The sequence below is a fragment of the Martes martes genome (assembly GCF_963455335.1).
Source record: "Martes martes genome assembly, chromosome: 4".
Classification (NCBI taxonomy): Eukaryota; Metazoa; Chordata; class Mammalia; order Carnivora; family Mustelidae; genus Martes; species Martes martes.
Genome location: NC_137891.1, coordinates 40,641,621 through 40,659,961, shown reverse-complemented (window position 1 = coordinate 40,659,961; position 18,341 = coordinate 40,641,621).

The following is an 18,341-nucleotide window of genomic DNA, read 5'->3' as shown; positions in this document are numbered from 1 at the left end:
GGAAGTTTTCTCTGATTCCTCAGATTTATTTGGATATCTGTCTTCTGTGAACCAGCAGTATTCAGTGCACACTTCCATTGCACCAGTTATGTTGTCAACTTTGATTTACTTCTCTGTGTCCCTCAAGAATGTACCCCGAGGATGATAGCCTAGTCTTATTTGTCTTTATATTTCTAGCACTTATCAGAGCACTGAGTGAAAAAGAGAAGGAGCCCAGACAGTGCTGTCATTTAGGGGAGATTGTGAAGTAGGGTAGAAAGAAGGAGCCACTAAAGGAAAGGAAGCTTCTCTGAAGTGTTGAAACAGTTCTGGACTTTGAAAGATGCTCTGGATTGGGAGGTATTAAGGAAGCAGGAGGTCAAAACCACTGGAAGAGATGGAAAGTGTCTGTTTTAACTTTGAATCCAAATTTGCCTGGCTGTGGCTTCCACTGGTTGTTCCTAGCTCAGTACCTTTTGATTACGTATAACAAGACTAATCCCTTTTCCTGGATAGCCCTGCAGTATTTGAAAAACAGGTTTCCCTGAGTCATCTTTTCTTATGGCAGGACTTTTCTGATTCTCCCATTTTTACCCACATTCTTTATGAGCTTCTCCCCATCCAGGTGCCCATGGCACTGGGCCGCAAAGGAGGTCAGGACTTATACCACCATGCCTGAGATAGAGGCTTCTGCAAATATAGGCTGTACTGCCCCACAGTTGTTGGTGGTCACATCAGTTCACTTATTCAGGTTGACCTTACCATCAGTGAGGACCGCTGGCTCTTTTTCATATACCTGAAACCAAGTCTGCCCTACCTATTAGTGTCACTTACCACTCATTCACTTTCTCCACCGGTCATTCTAAAAACATTTATTAAGTCTTCACTGTGTGTCAGGCACTATATTGAGTGCCGGGAAGATAAGGTCTAGCAGAGTGCCTGACCTCAATGTAGGGGCCTTGCATTCATCTCTGTTGAATATCATCTGTTGCACTGGGTCTGGATCTTCAGTCTTTTTCTCTGTTTTTCTGTTTGCCCCAACTCCCATAGATAAGGTATGTATAATGTGTGTGTGTTTATATATTGTGTATTGATGAAGATTATGGTTTCTTCTTTAAGAAACTTATCATGGATGTAAATTGTGGATTACAATCTTAGATAACAAAAAATTGTAACTGATCCAAGATGCTGAGATAGAGGAAAACCGTGTGTGAGGTGGGGGAAGGGCCTGGGTAACAAGTATATGGAAAGCATGGGCTTTGAATCAGATTATCTGAGATCAAATGTGTATTTAGTCATTTACCAATTGTTTGACTGAGGGCAAAATGTTTAATTTCCCCATATTCCACTTACTTCTGAATATATCCCTATATACTCAGGGTTAATAATACTTTCTGTACAGAGAGTTATGATAATTAAATAAGATGATGTACATGAAGTAGTCATGTCCAAGGCACGTCGAACTCAATAGATGATAAGAAAAATTGCATAAGAAAATAGTCCTTTATACTGCCTGAAAAAAAAAAAACAACTTTCACGGATAGAAAAATGGGACACAATGATGCCAAAGTCCATTATAATAAATTTTAGACGTATTTGAAATCAAATTCTACTGGAATTTTACATTGAATTTTGCTGGGCCTTAGCTAGTGCCAAGAAATATTTTTGTGAGAGTGAAATGTTTTTTGTAACAGTGCTTGCTGGTATAGAATTTAACTTGGATTAGTAAGTAGTTGTAATAGTGAAAAAAATTAAGAATCTCTGAGTCTTAAATATGACTTCTCTACTTAGGATTTTACACATTCTACTTTCCGCAACAATTCAAAATAGAAGGCATGATTTTTCTACATCCAAGTGGCTTACTTCCACCATATTAATTAATTGGCTCTGCATAATTTGTAGTTTAAATAGATTTGGAGATTAGTGTCTATTATTAAAAATGATTTTGTTCTTATGTGCCTACTTGAAGGACTTTAAAAAAAGGCCATGGGAACAACAATTACTGGAAAATAACTGGCTGCCTGATCTTTGGCTTAGGTAGTTTCAGTATTGTCGAATTTTAGTCTGTTTCAGAGCAAACCAAGGAGTCTTCCATTGATGCAATATTTAAGGATATTGCCAAACTTGGTTTTGAAGGTACTTGGGATATTACTTATAATTTCTTAATGAATTCCAGCAGCTCTTTTTCAATAATTAGGGAATAAGCAGAGCCCTCAGCAGCATGCCAGTACAGTGGAGTAATGGCCGTTAAAGACATGAGCTTTGGGACTATTTGGAAACAAATGGTCATTTCACCAGAAAAGTAAAACAAACTGAGCAGTTTTACTCAACTTTCCTTCTTTGTATCCATGCCATATTTATAGGTCAACTCCAACTAGTCAGCCCTGGTGAGGTGTTTTTTTTTTTTTTTTTTGTCAGCTGTATGAATTTTACTGTGGCTGTGCTTAACTGTGTCTCTCTTCTGCTCTGATAGCAGGTACATGTTTTATTTTCTGTAATAAAAAAGAGCTCTATTATTTTTTTTTATATCCAATACCATTATAAAACAATTATTCGGAACTGAACCCAGTTAGCTCCAGTTCATCTTGGATGACAACTGCAAATAATTGCATGTGGATTATATCTTCCTATTTTGCCTTTTATTTTAGTTGCATTTTGATTTAACACATTCATTTTATATTAGTGGAAGCATTGCAAGTAATTTTAAGTGATGGGTGTTAGTTCCTCTACCTCATTCAGGGTATAGCGTTCTATTTTGTAAAATTAACGGTCTTAGGATTTCTTAAGAAAAAAGGCTCACATTCTACCCCTTATAATGACCTACAAAGCATTAAAATGTGATGAAAGTAAAACAAGAAGGAAAAAAATATCTCAGTAAAAAAGTCCCTTTTTCAGTTGTACAATCGGAGCAGATCATTTTGCCTTTGTTGAAAATGTGCCGAGTAATGAAATAATAAAGCTCTAACGAAAGAATTGGTGTGTGAGGAGGCATGGGAAATAGAAAGCAGGCGGGTCATGTCTGTGTTAGGTTTATACACCATGCTTGGTGGATTTAGTTTTCTTTTTTGTGGGCTGTCTTAAATTGTTATTGCAATTTTTGGTTAAGTATTGCTGTTCTCAGTTACATAACTGCTCCCTTTGGCCTCTAAAAGAAGGTACATTCTAAGGTCAAAAAGAAGTCATGGTAAAAAGAACAGAGCATGAATGTAGTTGGGTCAAAAAATTCAGGTTCTTGGATGGCAGCAGTCCAGGTACTGGTGTTAAGCCTAGGTCAGAAAAAGTCTAGAAAAGGTGGCTAGGAAGAAGTCTAGAACTTGGATTAAGCATGGTTCCTTCAGCAAATTTTTGCAGAGATTCAGGCCCATGAAGCAGTCAAGAGTAAGGACATTGGAGGTTATTACGTCTTCATTTTGGAGATGAAGAAATTGAAGCTGCACATGAAAAAGCAGGAAGCCAGAGGGATGACATGAAGGACCCCAGCAATTTAGGGAGAAAACTGATATTGCAGTGTAGACACAAGGGCTTTTTTTGCCATTATGGCATCATAGCTGGTGTTGTGATTCCTACTACAATGGGAGCAGGAATACCTAGAGTTGTAGATGGTAAAAGAGAACACAAATCACTGCACTGGGCAACAGAAGACCTATGTCAAAGTTGTTCCCCTGAATCTTTGGTTAAGCGACCAATGCTCTAAGTATCAGTTTTTTCATGTGTAGACTGGGTACCATTTACCTCAATAGATGCAAATGGAATGTTGTTTGCGAAAGCGCTGTGACAACTAAGGCAGTTTATGTGTAAGGCATTACAGAATACCACTGGCTACTCTTTCTCTAAGGACTTCTCCACAGCTATCCAGGGCTACTGGAACATGCCAACTGACTACCACCCAGAGGACGTAAGAGAGGCAAAAAATTCTCTGGTATCTCAAATGAACCTGCAGCCCACCCAGAGTGAAATCCTCAAGAAGCCTGCTTTTAACTCGGCAAGTTGTGACCATCATTTCATTTATTTATTCATGAACTCATTCACTGAATAAATGAGGCATAAAAATATTAGACATAGTTTTTGCCCTTCTCTAAAGGGGGTAATAGATAAATAAATGTGATTCAATATGGAAAATGTTGTATATTAAAGACTGGGGAGACTAAAAGAGGAAGAAAAAGGTTATGAGGAGGTTTTAAGAAGGGATCTTATAGGTTGACTAATACTGGGACCTGCTGAGAATGTGAGGACATGCTGAGATTTCTGCTGAGGGAAGATCCTCAGTGAAGTCATGAGAATGTGACAGAAGAGGCATGTGTGGGAAGTGTTGGGTTGTCCAGTGAACCAGAAGGTAGGGAATATGGGGGAGACTGCGGAGAAATGGGTCTAGACATGATGAAGACAGATCATGAAAATCCTTGAATAGCATGCTAAGGAAGCGGTCTTTGTACAAAAGACATGGAAGACACTAACCTACCTTTATTCTGTCACTACTCTTTTTCAGTTGAAAATGAGACTAGGTAGTTACTGAAATATTTAAACAACTTACATGTATACAAAGAAACTTGGAAAAAAAAATACTCCATGAATCCAAACCTCTGGAAATAGGTCATTACCACTAGGAGAACATTGTAAACTTTTTTCTGTGCACTCATATAGATGAAAAGAAATACTTTTTATGAAAATATACTGTATTCTGGTTCTGGCGACAAAGTCAGCTGAACTGATACAAAATACATAGACCTTTCAATTCTACAGTTACAAAACCATAGACATGCTACATGCAATGTATAAAAATAAAATCTAAATATATAAATTAAATTGAAGAAAGATCATTTTTGGCATGATAACATGCTAGAAATAAAAGCAGCTTTAGTTTGAGCAATAAACTTAGGAGCAGATGCTGTGATGGTTTGGGAAGATATTAGAGTGGATAAGGGGATTAGAGGCTAAGATTTTAATGCCCACATAAATATGGAAAATACAGCATCAAGGCTGAGTGAGGCATGGAGCTGGAACAGACTTTGTTCCTTAAAGCTGGTATCCTGGAAAGAAAAGCCTGCTCCTGTGGTAAAAGGAGACTAGTAAAAACGTACTCACTGAGTCAGGTAATAAGACTAGAAAATGTGTTACTTTTGAAACTCTGGGTGGGAAAATATGAGAGGAATTAAAGCCTTTGGCTACCAAAAATCGTGTGAAATTGGAATTTACCAGTTTAATGTTGGGAATGTCCAAGTTGGAAAACCATGTCCAAAGTAATTGCAGACCAAATGCAAAAGTAAAATGATCCTGTGGTAAGACTTTTACACCTAGGGTGCCACAGGTTGTCTGGGGTAGAGGGAAGGAAGAGAGGAAATAATGAAAACTTAGAAATTCCAAGAGGAAATAATCTATCATATGAGAGAGTCAGAAGACACTATAAGTAGGGAAACTATTCCCATGAATTTGAGGTTACAGAGCAGTCTGAAAAAATACTATAAAATAGTTATGCTTCAAATGGTTAAAGTGATAAAAACAACTGGAAATCATATGGAGAGAACAACACACTGAAGAGGTAAATTTGAAGAACAAATAGAGCTTCTAGAAATATAGACATGTCATTGATATACCCATGGATGAGTTAAATACCAGATTATATTCAGCTGAAGAATGAATTAATGAGTTGGAAGAAAGAACTGAGAAAATTACCTAAAATGCAACAGAGGAGAGATACTGAGATGGAAGAAATGAGAAAGAGTTTTAGAGATACAGAATAGAGAATAAGAAGAGAGAACAGAGAAGGGGAAATGCTTGAGGAGCATTGGCCAATGCTTGGCTTAGAATTTTCCAAAATTGATTAAAAAACCCCACCAGGTCTTAATTTGATGAATCATGTGCTAGTGTACTGGTAAATGTTAAACAACCAGCTTGCCGAATAAAAAGCTAACCCTGACCTGTAGTGTTTGCTGACTGCTGTGCTGTAAATACGTTGTCATGACTGATTTCAGTTTATTTCACTGAATGTAAAGTTAGGAAGAGATGTGCATAACTGGCTCTTGTGTGCTGGAATGAGCAGACACCAGCACACAACCACTTCATCTGAATCCTTGTGAAATCAAAAGACAAATCAGTACATGGGTACATTACAATGAAACTTTAGAATACCCATGACAAAGATAATATCTTAATTATGGACACAAAAGATAAATTCTCAACTTCTGGGGAAGGTGGTGGAGTAGGAGGATGCTAGGCTTATGTTGTCTTATAGATACACCTAGATGACACTCACATCAGTGTAAATAGCCCAGAAAATGCTCCAAAAGATTGGCATAAAAGACTTCCCACAACTAAATGTAGAGAAGAGACCACATGGAAGAGGATAGGAGTGGTGGAAATCCGGCCTAGAGCTAAATGAACCTGTGGGACTGTCTGTGGGAGGGAGGGATGCTGCAGGTCTAGAGAGGGAAGAGGAGCAGACCCCACACTAGGCACCCCAGGCATGGGAGAACTGCACAGGGAAGATGAATCTTTATAATATTGGCTTTGAAAACCAGTGAGACTTAACTTTGTGAGGTCTTACATCAGTGGAGCTTAACTCCTGGAACTTTAAAAACCAGTGGCTCCTCCCTGGGAGAGCCAGAAGGGTGATGGGAAATGGAGTCCCTGCCCTTAAAGAGACAACATAACAAACATTACTGCTGAGATACATTATAGAAGGAGCAATTTGAAAGACCCCTGGGATATATGGGAGGGAGATTTGTTTACTAACCTCAGGGCATTTACAGGAGGGCCAGGGATTTTTGGGAGATGTCTTCCAGAACAAAAGATCTAGTGGGTACCATTTCCATCCCCTACTCTGAGCCTAGATATACAGACACCTGTAGGAACCAGCACAGCATGAATACCCTACTTAGCTTGTTAACAGCTTGTCTGGTCCCTGCATTCTCCTGTGGACTTGTTCCCTTCAACATGATCTCAGCAGGAGGCAAGCTAAAGTGGCACCACAATCATGGCAGTATGTAAGCAGCCCTGGCAGAGGTCAGCATCACCCCAAAGTGATTCCTGCCCCAGGTAGAGGGGAATAAAACCACATACCAATATGAATGTGGGCCAGATGCTAGGCTGGGGGCAGACATCTTGTCTTACTGCAGCCCTTGCTCACCAAGGAAACTTCTCAGGGGATAATATAGGGAGAGCATGCTGAAGTTCTGTGCTACTACATCTCTAGCAAACACTTGCTTTGACTGAATTCAGCACAAGGTGGTCCCAGACTGGCCCACTAACAACACAGGGACCAAACCCTGCCATTAGTAGACAGAACCATTACAGATGACTGAACTCAAGACAAACATGCCTCAACCAAAATGTTAGAGCACACACAACACACAGGAGACACTTCCGGAGTGCCAGATTCTGGTGAACAGGGGATGTTGCAGGACAGCAGAGAACCTCTCCCTCATAAGGCCACTGCTTTCAAGAGCAGGAGATATAACTGACTTTCAAAGCACATAGAAACAGATACAGAGTTAGACAAAATGAGGAGACAGAGGTATGTGTCCCAAATGAAAAAACAGGACAGAATCACAGTAAGATAGCTAAACAAAATGGAGACAAATAACATGTCTAATAGAGAATTTAAAGTAATGGTCATAAAGATACTCATTGGACTGAGGAAACAATGGAAAACCTCAGTGAGACTGTTGACAGAGAAAATATAAAATAGAAGCAATCAGAGATGAAGAAAATAAATGAAATGAAAAAATGTACAAAAATAGAAGAAATGAATAGTAGACTAGAGGAAGCAGAAGAATGGATCACTGACCTAGAGGACAAAGTAATGGAAAGTAATCAAGCTGAACAGGAGAGATAAAGACTAATAAAAAATGAGGACAGGGAACTCCACAATAGTATCAAGTATAATAACACTGACATTATAGGGGTCCCAGAAAAGTGAGAAAAGGGGGAAGAAAATTCATGTGAAGAAATAATAGCTAAAAACTTACCAAATCTAGGGAAGGAAAAAGAAATCCAAATCCAGGGTGTCCAGAGAGGCCCCAACAAAATTAACCTAAGGAGCTCTATACCTACACATGATAATTAAGTGGTAAAAAGTAGTGATAGAGGATTTTTAAAGCACCAAGAAAAAGAAAATAGTTATATACAAGGGAAACCCTGTAAGCCTATCAGCCGACTTTTTAGGAGAAGCTTTGCAGGTCAGGGGGGAGTGTCTTGATGTATACAAAGTGCTGAGAAAAAGAAACCTGCAACCAAGAATACGCTTTCCAGCAAGGCTGTCATTCAGAATTTAAGGAGAGAGAAAGAGTTTCCCAGACAGATAAAAGTTAAAAGACTTTATCACCACTAAACCAGTCTTACGAGAAATGTTAAAGGGGACAATTTGAATGGAAAGAAAAGAACATAAGCAGGAATAAGAAAAGGAGGAAGCACAAAAGCAGTAAAATTAAGTATATCTATAAAAATTAAGCAGGGGTTCATAAAATAAAAAGATGCGAGGTATGAAACCATATACGTAAAACGTGGAGGGGAGAGGAGGAATAAAAACATAGTGCTTTTAGAATGGATTCAAACTTAAGTGATGACCAACTTAATATAGATTGCTACATGCATAAGATGTTGTATATAAACCTTATGGTAATCACAAATCAAAAATAGTAACAGATATGCAAACAATAAAGAGAAAGAAATCCAAGTGTATCACTAAAGAAAAGCCAATAAACTGAAAGAAGAGAGCAAAAGAACAGAGAAAAAAACAACAAAAACAACCATAAAAAAATAACAAAACAGTAAGTACATACCTGTCGATAATTTGATGTAAATGGACTAAATGCTCCAATTAAAAGATGTGGGATGGTGGAATGGATAATAAAGCAAGACCCATCTATACAGTGCTACAAAGAGACTCATTTTGGACCCAAAGACACATGTAGATTGAAAGTGAAAGACTGGAAAAACATTTATCATGCAATGGAAGTGAAAAGGAAGCTGGAGTAGCAATACTTACATTGGACAAAATAGATTTTTTTAAAAAGACTACTGAGAGACAAAGAAGGACACACTTAAACATAAAAGGAACACTCTAATGGGAAGATATAACAATTGTAAATATTTGTGCACCCAACATGGGAGCACTTAAATATATAAATCAGCTAATAATGAACATAAGGAAGTAATTGATAGTAATACAGTAATAGTAGGGGACTTTAACACACAACTTACATCAATGGGTAAATCATCCAAACAGAGAGTCAATAAGAAACAATGACTTTAATTGACACATTGGACCAGATGGGTCTAACATACATTCAGAACATTCCATCCTAAAACTGCAGAATACACATTTTTTTCAAGAGCAAGTGGAACATTCTCCAGAATAGATCACATGTTAGGCCACAAAACAAATCTCAACAAATAAAAAAGATCAAAGTGATACCATGTATCTTTTCCAACCAAAATGTTATGAAACTAGAAATCAACCACAGAAAATATGGAAAGAACAGAAATACATGGAGGTTAAATAATATGCTATTGAGTAATGAATGGGTCAATCAAGAAATGAAAGAGGAAATAAATATGTGGAGACAAATGAAAATGAAAACACAATGACCCCAAATCTTTGTGATACAACCAAAGCTGTTCTAAAAGGGAAATTTACAGCAATACAGGTCTACTGAAAGAACAAGAAAAATCTCAAATAAACAACCTAACCTTACTCCTAAATAAGCTAGAAAAGGAACAAACCCAAAACCAGTAGAAGGAAGGAAATAATAGAAATCAGAGAAGAAATAAATGAAATAAAAAATAAGAAGTAATAGATCATTGAAAAACAGGAGCTGGTTCTTCGAAAAGATCAGCAAAATTGATAAACTCTAGCCAGACTAATTAGAGAGAGAGAGAGGACTCAAAATCAGAAATGAAAGAGAAATAACCAACACCAGAGAAATGCAAAGGATTACAAGAGAATATCATGAGAAATTATATGCCAACAAATTGGACAACCTAGAAGAAATGAATAAATTTCTAGAAATACATAACCTCATAAAACCAAATCAGGTAGAAATAAAAAATTTGAACAGAGCTGTGATAAGCAATAATATTGTATTAGTAAATAAAAAACTCCTAATAAAAGTCCAGGTTAGATGGCTTCAGAGCTGAATTCTATCAAACATTAAAAAAGAGTTAATACCTATTTTTCTGAAACTATTTTAAGAAACAGAAGAGAAAGGAAAGCTTCCAAATTCATTCTATGAGGCGGCATTATCCTGATGCCAAGATCAGATAAAGACCCTATTAAAAAAAAGAGAACTACAGGGGTGCCTGGGCAGCTCAGTGGGTTGAGGCCTCTGCCTTCAGCTCAGGTCATGATTCCAGGGTCCTGGGATCAAGCCCCATGTTGGGCTCTCTGCTCGGCGGGGAGCCTGCTTCCTCCTCTCTCTCTGCCTGCCTCTCTGCCTACTTGTGATCTCTGTCTGTCAAATAAATAAATAAAATCTTTAAAAAAAAAAGAGAACTACAGGCCACTATCTCTGATGAACACAGACTCAAAAGTCCTCAACAAAATATTAGCAAACCAAATCTAACAATACATTAGAAAAAGTCATTCACTACAAGCAAGTGGGAGTTATTCCTGGGATGCAAGGGTGGTTCAATATCAATCAATGTGATACATCACATCAATATCAGAAAGGTGAGAACTATATGATCATGTCAACAGATGCAGAAAACGGATTTGACAAAGCACAACAACCATTCATGAGCAAAACCAACAAAGTAGGTTTAGAGGGAACATAGAGCCACATAATGAAGTCTATATGTGAAAAACCCGCAGCTAACATAATACTTAATGGTGAAAAACTGAGACCTTTTCTTCTAAGATCAGGAGTAAGACAAGGATGTCCACTCTTACTACTTTAATTCAACATAGTACTGGAAGTCCTAACCACACCAATCAGACAAGAAAAAGAAATAAAGTGTATCTAAGTTCAGAAAAAATTAAAACTTTCACTATTTGCAGAAGATACGGTACTATATATGGAAAACACTAAAGACTACCAAAAAACTACTAGAACTGATAAATGAATTCAGTAATGTTGCAGGATATGAAATCAATGTACAGAAATCTGTTTTATTTCTATGCACTAATATGAAATGACAGAGAAACTAAGAAAACACTCCCATTTACAATCGTAACAAAAATAATAAAATACCTAGGAATAAATAACCAAGAAAGTGAAAGACCTGTTTTCTGAAAAGTATAAAAAGTTGAGGAAAGAAATTGAAGATGACATAAATAGATATTCCAAGCTCATGGATTGGAAGAACAAATATTGTTAAAATATATATCCTACCCAAAGCAATCTACAGATTTAAGTAATCTCTATCAAAATACCAATAGCATTTTTCACAGAGCTAGAACAAATAATCCTAAAATTTTTATGGAACCACAAAGAACCCCAAATAGCCAGAGCAATCTTGAAAAAGAAGAACAAAACTGGAAGTATCACAATCCCAGATTTCAAGATATCATACAAAGCTGTAATAATCAATATAGTATGGTAGTGGCACAAAATTAGACACATAGATCAATGGAACAGAATAAGGAGCCCAGAAGTAAAACCCCCAGTTATATGGTCAGTTAATCTTTTAAGAAAGGAAACAAGAATATGCAATGGGGAAAAGGACAGTCTCTTCAACATGGTGCTGGGAAAACTGGTCTATCTTATACCACCACAAAAATAAACTCAAGATGTATTAAAGTCTTAAATGTGAGATGAAACCATAAAAATCCTAGAGCAGAGCACAGGCAGTAATTTCTCTAGTATCAGTTATAGCAGCGTATTTCTAGATATGTCTCTTTTGACAAGGGAAACAAAAGTAAAATTTAACTATTGGGACTACACAAAATATAAAGCTTCTCTGCACAGCAAAGGAAACCATCAACAAAACAAAAAATGGAGGGAGATATTTGCATATGATATATCTGAGGAGGGGTTAGTATCCAAAATATTTAAAAAGAACTTACACAAAAAATACACCAACACTAAAAGAAAAAAAATCCAGTTAAAAAATGGGCAGAAGATATGAACAAACATTTTTCTAAAATAGACGTAGAGGGCACCTGGGTGGCTCAGTGGTTTAAGCCTCTGCCTTCAGCTCAGGTCATGGTCTCAGGGTCTTGGGGTCGAGCCCCACATCGGGCTCTCTGCTCAGCAGGGAGACTGCTTCCCCCTCTCTCTGTCTGTCTGCTTTGCCTACTTGTGATCTTTCTCTCTCTCTCTCTCTCTGCAAATAAATAAATAAATAAATAAATAAATAAAATCTTTAAAAAAATGAAATAGAAGCACAGATAGCAACAGACACATGAAAAGATGTTTAATTTTACTAACCATCAGGGAAATGCAAATCAAAACCATAACGAGCTATCACCTTACACCTGTTAGAATGGCTACAATAAAAAACACAAGAACAAAGTGTTGGTGAGAATGTGGAGAAAAAGGAACACTTATATACTGTTGGTGGGAATTTAAAGTAGTGCAGCCACCATGGAAAACTGGAAGTTCCTCAAAAAATTAAAAATAGAATTGCCATGTGATCCAATAATTCTACTGGATTGGTAGTTACTTGAAGAGAATATGAAAACACTAATCTGAAAAGATATATGCACTTCTGATTTTTGCAGCATTATTTACAGTAGCCAAGTTACAGAAGCAGCTCATGTGTCCATTGATAGTTGAATGGATAAAGAAGATGTGGAATGATTATATATATGTGTATATATATATATACACACACACACACACACATATGTGTGTGTATATATATATATATACATATACACATATATGTATATATATGTAAGTAAATAAAATATTAATTACTCCACCATAAAAAGAATGAAATCTTGCCATTTGCCACAACATGGATGGATTTAGAAGGTATAATGCTAAGTGAAATAAGTCAGAGAAAGACAAGTACTATATGATTTCACTCATGTGAAATTAAGAAACAAAATGAACAAATTAAAATGACAAAACAACAGGCCCTTAAATGTGGTGAAGAAATTGGTGGTTGCTAAAGGAGAGGTTGGTGGGGGGCATGGGTGACATAGGTGAGTGGGATTAAGAATACAGTTATTGTGATTAGCAATGAGTAATGTGTTGAATTGTTGAATCACTGTATTGTACACCTGAAACTAATAAAGTACTATATAGTAATTATACTGAAAAAATTTAAAAAATATTTTTCTATTGAGCAATAATTAGTCTGAAAGCAGACTTAGGGCACTGATCACTGGAACACCAAAGACTACTATCTTCAAAGTACTGAGTAAAAAAAAAAAAATCAATCTACCATTCTGTACTTAGTTTTATCATTTTTAAAGAGTAAGATAAAGAATTTTTTCACACAGATGGTAAGAAAATTTACCAAGCACTGACTCTTGCTAAAAAAACTTATTAAGGGATATTTTTCAGAAAGAAAAGAACCACCTGAGAAGGACAGTTTCAGATGCCAGATCAATAATAAAGTCATAATCTTGGATGAATATAAGCATTTAAAAATTATTTATAAATTATAGTAGTGACTAATTTGGAAGGATTTAATAACTTAGAACTTAAATATTATACTACAATTAAATGAAAAGTGAGGTTGTTGTAAAGCATCGTTATGTTTGGCAGGAGCAGAATCTAACAGAAAAAGATACCAGTTAGATGCGAAATAGGAAGGGAAACATAAAATACAAAATAGGATGGTACAAGTAAATTCAAATGCACCAGTAATCTCAATAAATGAAAACATTGAGTTCACCTTAAAGGCAGAGATCCTCACATTGTTTTAAAACTTTGTATCTATATGCAGTTAAAGAAGACAAATACATGGTATAGATTTGCAAGCAAAAGGTTGATTATCAGTTTATTCTCTCAGCTCCAAATTTGTTCTTTTGGATGCTCTGTGAAAATTTATCTGGGCTCTTTAAATGTTGTTCCTTTACCAGCTTGTCCTAAAGCTTTGTTAATAGAGGGTTCTGGCAGTCATTGGAGGAGGAAAAAGGTTTTGCTTCCTGGTGTTGGTGGTCTCCTTTGGTGGGCTTTTTCTAGCCTGGTTGTTGCAGCCCTGCAGCTTCTCCAGGGCCCTAGTCCTGAAGTAGGACTGCAGGTGGCAGCAGAAAACAGCTCCCAGCAGCCACTCCTCCCACTCCTACCCTGCACGCCTACCCTGGGAAGACTTGCGGTCGACTGCCTCTAGCGTGGAACTGCCCTATGGATAGTTTCCTCCAGTTTCCTAGAGGTTGGATTTCCAGAAAAGTTTTGAAACATAAAGATTTAATAGTTCCTAAATTTATCAGAAAAGATAGTGAAATGAAATGGAAGAATTGCTGCACTGTATTATATACACACATATATAGCAGAACTCGCTCTACGAAATATTTCTGAATGTTCTCACTGGAGTTTATATTCCCTAGAATACAGAGTCATTTTTCTTCAGTGTTTTAAGCAAGAATCCTAAAATTTACCTTATTTGACTCATTGAATTCACATGCTCAGCCTAAATCAGTATCTGGGGCCAAGGAAGCTGAATTTGCCAGATTGGTTTAAAACAATCTGAACCTGCTCTTTGTTTTGGACATGGGGTGGGTCAGCCTTCCCAAAACACAGGAGTCCTATATGGAGGAGGGGTGAATGTCTAAGAGTACTTTTGTTCTCAGGAAGGAGGAAGAGAAATGGATATTAGATGGACAAACCAGGTATATCCATAGCATGGTATATATTTTTTAAAACTCCCAACTTTTCTTCATTTTAAGATTCTTCTAGTAATCTTTGAATGATTTTTTTTCTTCCATGTTTTGAAGAAAACATTTTTAATGTAAGGGAAATCAAAAATTTGTTATTATTCTGGGTTATCTTTGTCATTCTTGGAGATTTTCCTCTTGTTTTAATGTCTGCCTTTTGTCTCTGCATTTCTTGGGATCCCTTTCATCTCACTCATTTTGTCTTATTGAATTAACACACGTATGAAATTATTATGTAGATTGAAGTGCTCTTGGGGAACTCCTCTCCTCCTTGTCTTTTGGGCAAACTGGGTTCTATCTTGCTTGCTGTGTTGCTTCCTTTCATTCCTTTCCTCTATGTAATATGTCTATAAGGTCACCACGCTGTATGTCTTCATCTCACTTATGTTCAACATAGGGAACTTGATTCAGATTTTTTTGTGCTGATATATCATAAATGAATTATTCTGACTCATTCTCCTTTCATCTTCACAGATATGTTGGAGGTGTTTCCTCTTTCATTTGGTAGACACCCTTGGGCTTTGGAATATTTTCCCCAATCTATGTAGAGTTCTAGTCTTCAGTCCATCAGAGAGAGCCAGCCCTGTTTATTCATTTCACCTTATTATTATTTCCCCAGCAACCTTTTTCTCTCAAAAGAAGGAAAAGAGAGAACTCCACTTAAGTTCCTTCCTCCCCTTGTTGGGAGTACTAATAGAAATTTTCAAGATTTATTAAGTCACCATTACTACTTCTGGGAGACGTAGGGACATTTTGTGTCCTCAGCTCCCAGTTTTTAATGAGTTGTCACAGTAGGTTTTACCCCTTTGTTTGCTTTGTTGATCCTGATGTTTATGTTCCACCCAACCCTCAGTTTGTTAATTTTTGTTTGGAGTAACAAGAGAGCATCAGGGGAGACTCATGTTTTAAATCATGATGGCAGGAATATGGAGACACTCAGAAATATTTGTGGAATGAATGAATGAATAGTCGAGGTACCTAAATGAAAGTGTGGGTGGAATGGGAAGGGAATGCATAAATGGGCAGTATGGAGGAGCAGATTGGTAACTTGACTTTGGAATTCTTTTGTGTAAAAATGATGTTCATTTAATCTGGTCTCTACCTTTGTATAGAAGTTAATGATTTGCAGAAGCATGAGTCTTAATCCATGGAGCCAGTTGTTGAAGGGAACTGTCTGCAATATAAATGAAAGTTCGGGGACCTAGAACACTTTCCTTTCATTAGCTGTATGACAAAGTTCTGGGTTTGAGGAGGGTCCTTGGATATGCCCTGCCTCCTCTCTCCACACGCCTTATACTCGCCTGTCCAAATGCCAGCACATACACCATGATTGATGGATGCACTCTACACAGAAAAGAACATTAGGTTCTAAATCAGTTGCTTTCATAAAGTTATGTGTGACTCTGACAAACTTTAAAGAAATTAATTGGCTGGCGGTAGTCTTCCTTGAGTATGAGAATATGGTTCCATCTCACGCTCTAGGTTATGATTTGAACTTGCTTGATGTCAGTCAGGCTGTAAACATGTAGCCTATAGCATAGAGAGTGAATTGGTCAGGACGCTTTTCCTTGACAGTGTCAGAGAGCCAATCTTGACTAGCATAAACAAAGTAATGCATAAAAAGGGATGGTGTAGCTTATTCACTAAAATGATGGAGCAGAGGAGGGGCTGGCCTTTGGGTGATTAGGTCCAGGAACAGGCACACCAGGGCTCCCGTGTCATTTCTCATTTCTCCTTCTCTCTGCTTGTAGCCCTGTTCTCTTCAGCTCTCTGACTCCATGAGACTCCAGGAATCCAAGATTTTATATTCTTATAGCCTAGAGAGGAAAGAAAACGCTTTCCCTCCAAATCCTGTGAGAAACCCAAGGAAGATTCTGATTGGCTCATACCGGTCATGTGTCCAACTGTGGGGTGAGATTGTGGGATAATAAATTGGCAGCTCTCACCAGAAATAGATGTTCTCTAAAAAGGCATGGGGAGGAGGTGATAGTCTGAGCACATAAAATAACACATTTTCACTGAAGGGGGAAATAAAAGTCTCCATATGCTTTGCAGGAACTGAATTCGCCCGTGCCAAGCTGTCAGGGGATATAAGCCTTCATTCATGTCCGAATTGAGTGCCATTTGATACCTTTACCTTGCTCGCTTTTACCCAGCTCAGAAAAATGGCACTTGTTGATTTTGTAACCTCAAATAAAAATGAACCCCAGGATGTTTCCAGGTTCGGCTTAATTCCAACCAGTTGTTACTTCCTCAGCCCAGAAGCTGGTATGGAAATAGATATTAGGCATCTGCTGCTTTGTGTTATGGCTAATGAATAAGGGGGATGCTTTTCCAGAACCAAAGAGCCTTAGTTACAGTACTGAGGATGAGGAAAGACTGCTGGGGACCAACTGGTTTTTGTTTGGACCATGATTAAGAGAAGGCTCATTTGTTCTGATGCTTTTAAAATCAGCTCCGCTCCAAAGCACTTGGGTTATGTATTTGCCATCTTGCTGAAAGACTCAGCAATCGAGATTCAAGCCAAATCCTTTTTACTTACTTATAAAAGACACTGCTGCCCTGGGCCCTGCTGGCTGCAGGGGCTGACTGGGCTGGGAGCCAGCTCTGAGACTGACCATGATAGTGCATGCCATTTATAGGAAAGGAAGAATGGTGACATGGTTTAGATTAGGAGCAATGCTAACTATTCACTGGATTCCTTTCACACAGTTAAGGCACTTTTTTTTTTTTTTCCAGCCAACTTTCATTATTAAATAGTAAAAGCTGATGTTTTAAAAGGTACACTTCTATTATTTTGCTATTGAAAAAGCTGGTATGTATCTTATTGTTCCTCTAGATTCATAGATTAGAAATTAATACCCTGGGAGAAAATATTACAAAATTATGAAGACTATAAATGAGAAAATTAGGTGTGATTGATTTGATGACCTTAAGTTTCTTGTGGAAGGAGACTGTTTTCTTGTTTTATTTTTTATTCAATCTTGTTTTATATTGTCTGTCTAGTGTTGCGCAAAATGCCTGGCATATATTTGGTACTCATCAGACATTGAATGAATGAATGAATAAATTAATATATAAAACTTTTTAGGAGGAAGAATCATAGAATAAAATGAAAATTCAGAGAAAACCAAGTTTAAATATGTGCTCCCATACGAAGACTGTTGATCACCTGAGAGGAAAGTCTATCTAGTTTTCTCTTTACCCTATTTTACTAGAGCAGGAAGTGGAAGTTCCAAACTCTGAAACAGATGAATTATCCTTGCAACATGCCTATCTTACTAGAGGTTCCTAGGTACTATATGAGTCCAACTTGCTGGTTTTCCAGCTTTAATTTTTTAACTAAAGCGTTTGAAGGTAAATTTGATTAGTTTTTTGTCAAATGCATGGCACAAGTGACTATATGTAAAGAGTAACTTAGAATCCTCATGTCGGTTTTGGTATTTATAATTAGTACCAGGTACATAATTCATGGGGCCCACTACAGAATTAAAATATGGGGTCCTTGTTAAATCGTGAAGAGTTTTCAATATAGTGACAGCATGAAACCAACTTTAGGCCCTTCTAATCTATGCACCTGAATGCATAAGTGGCA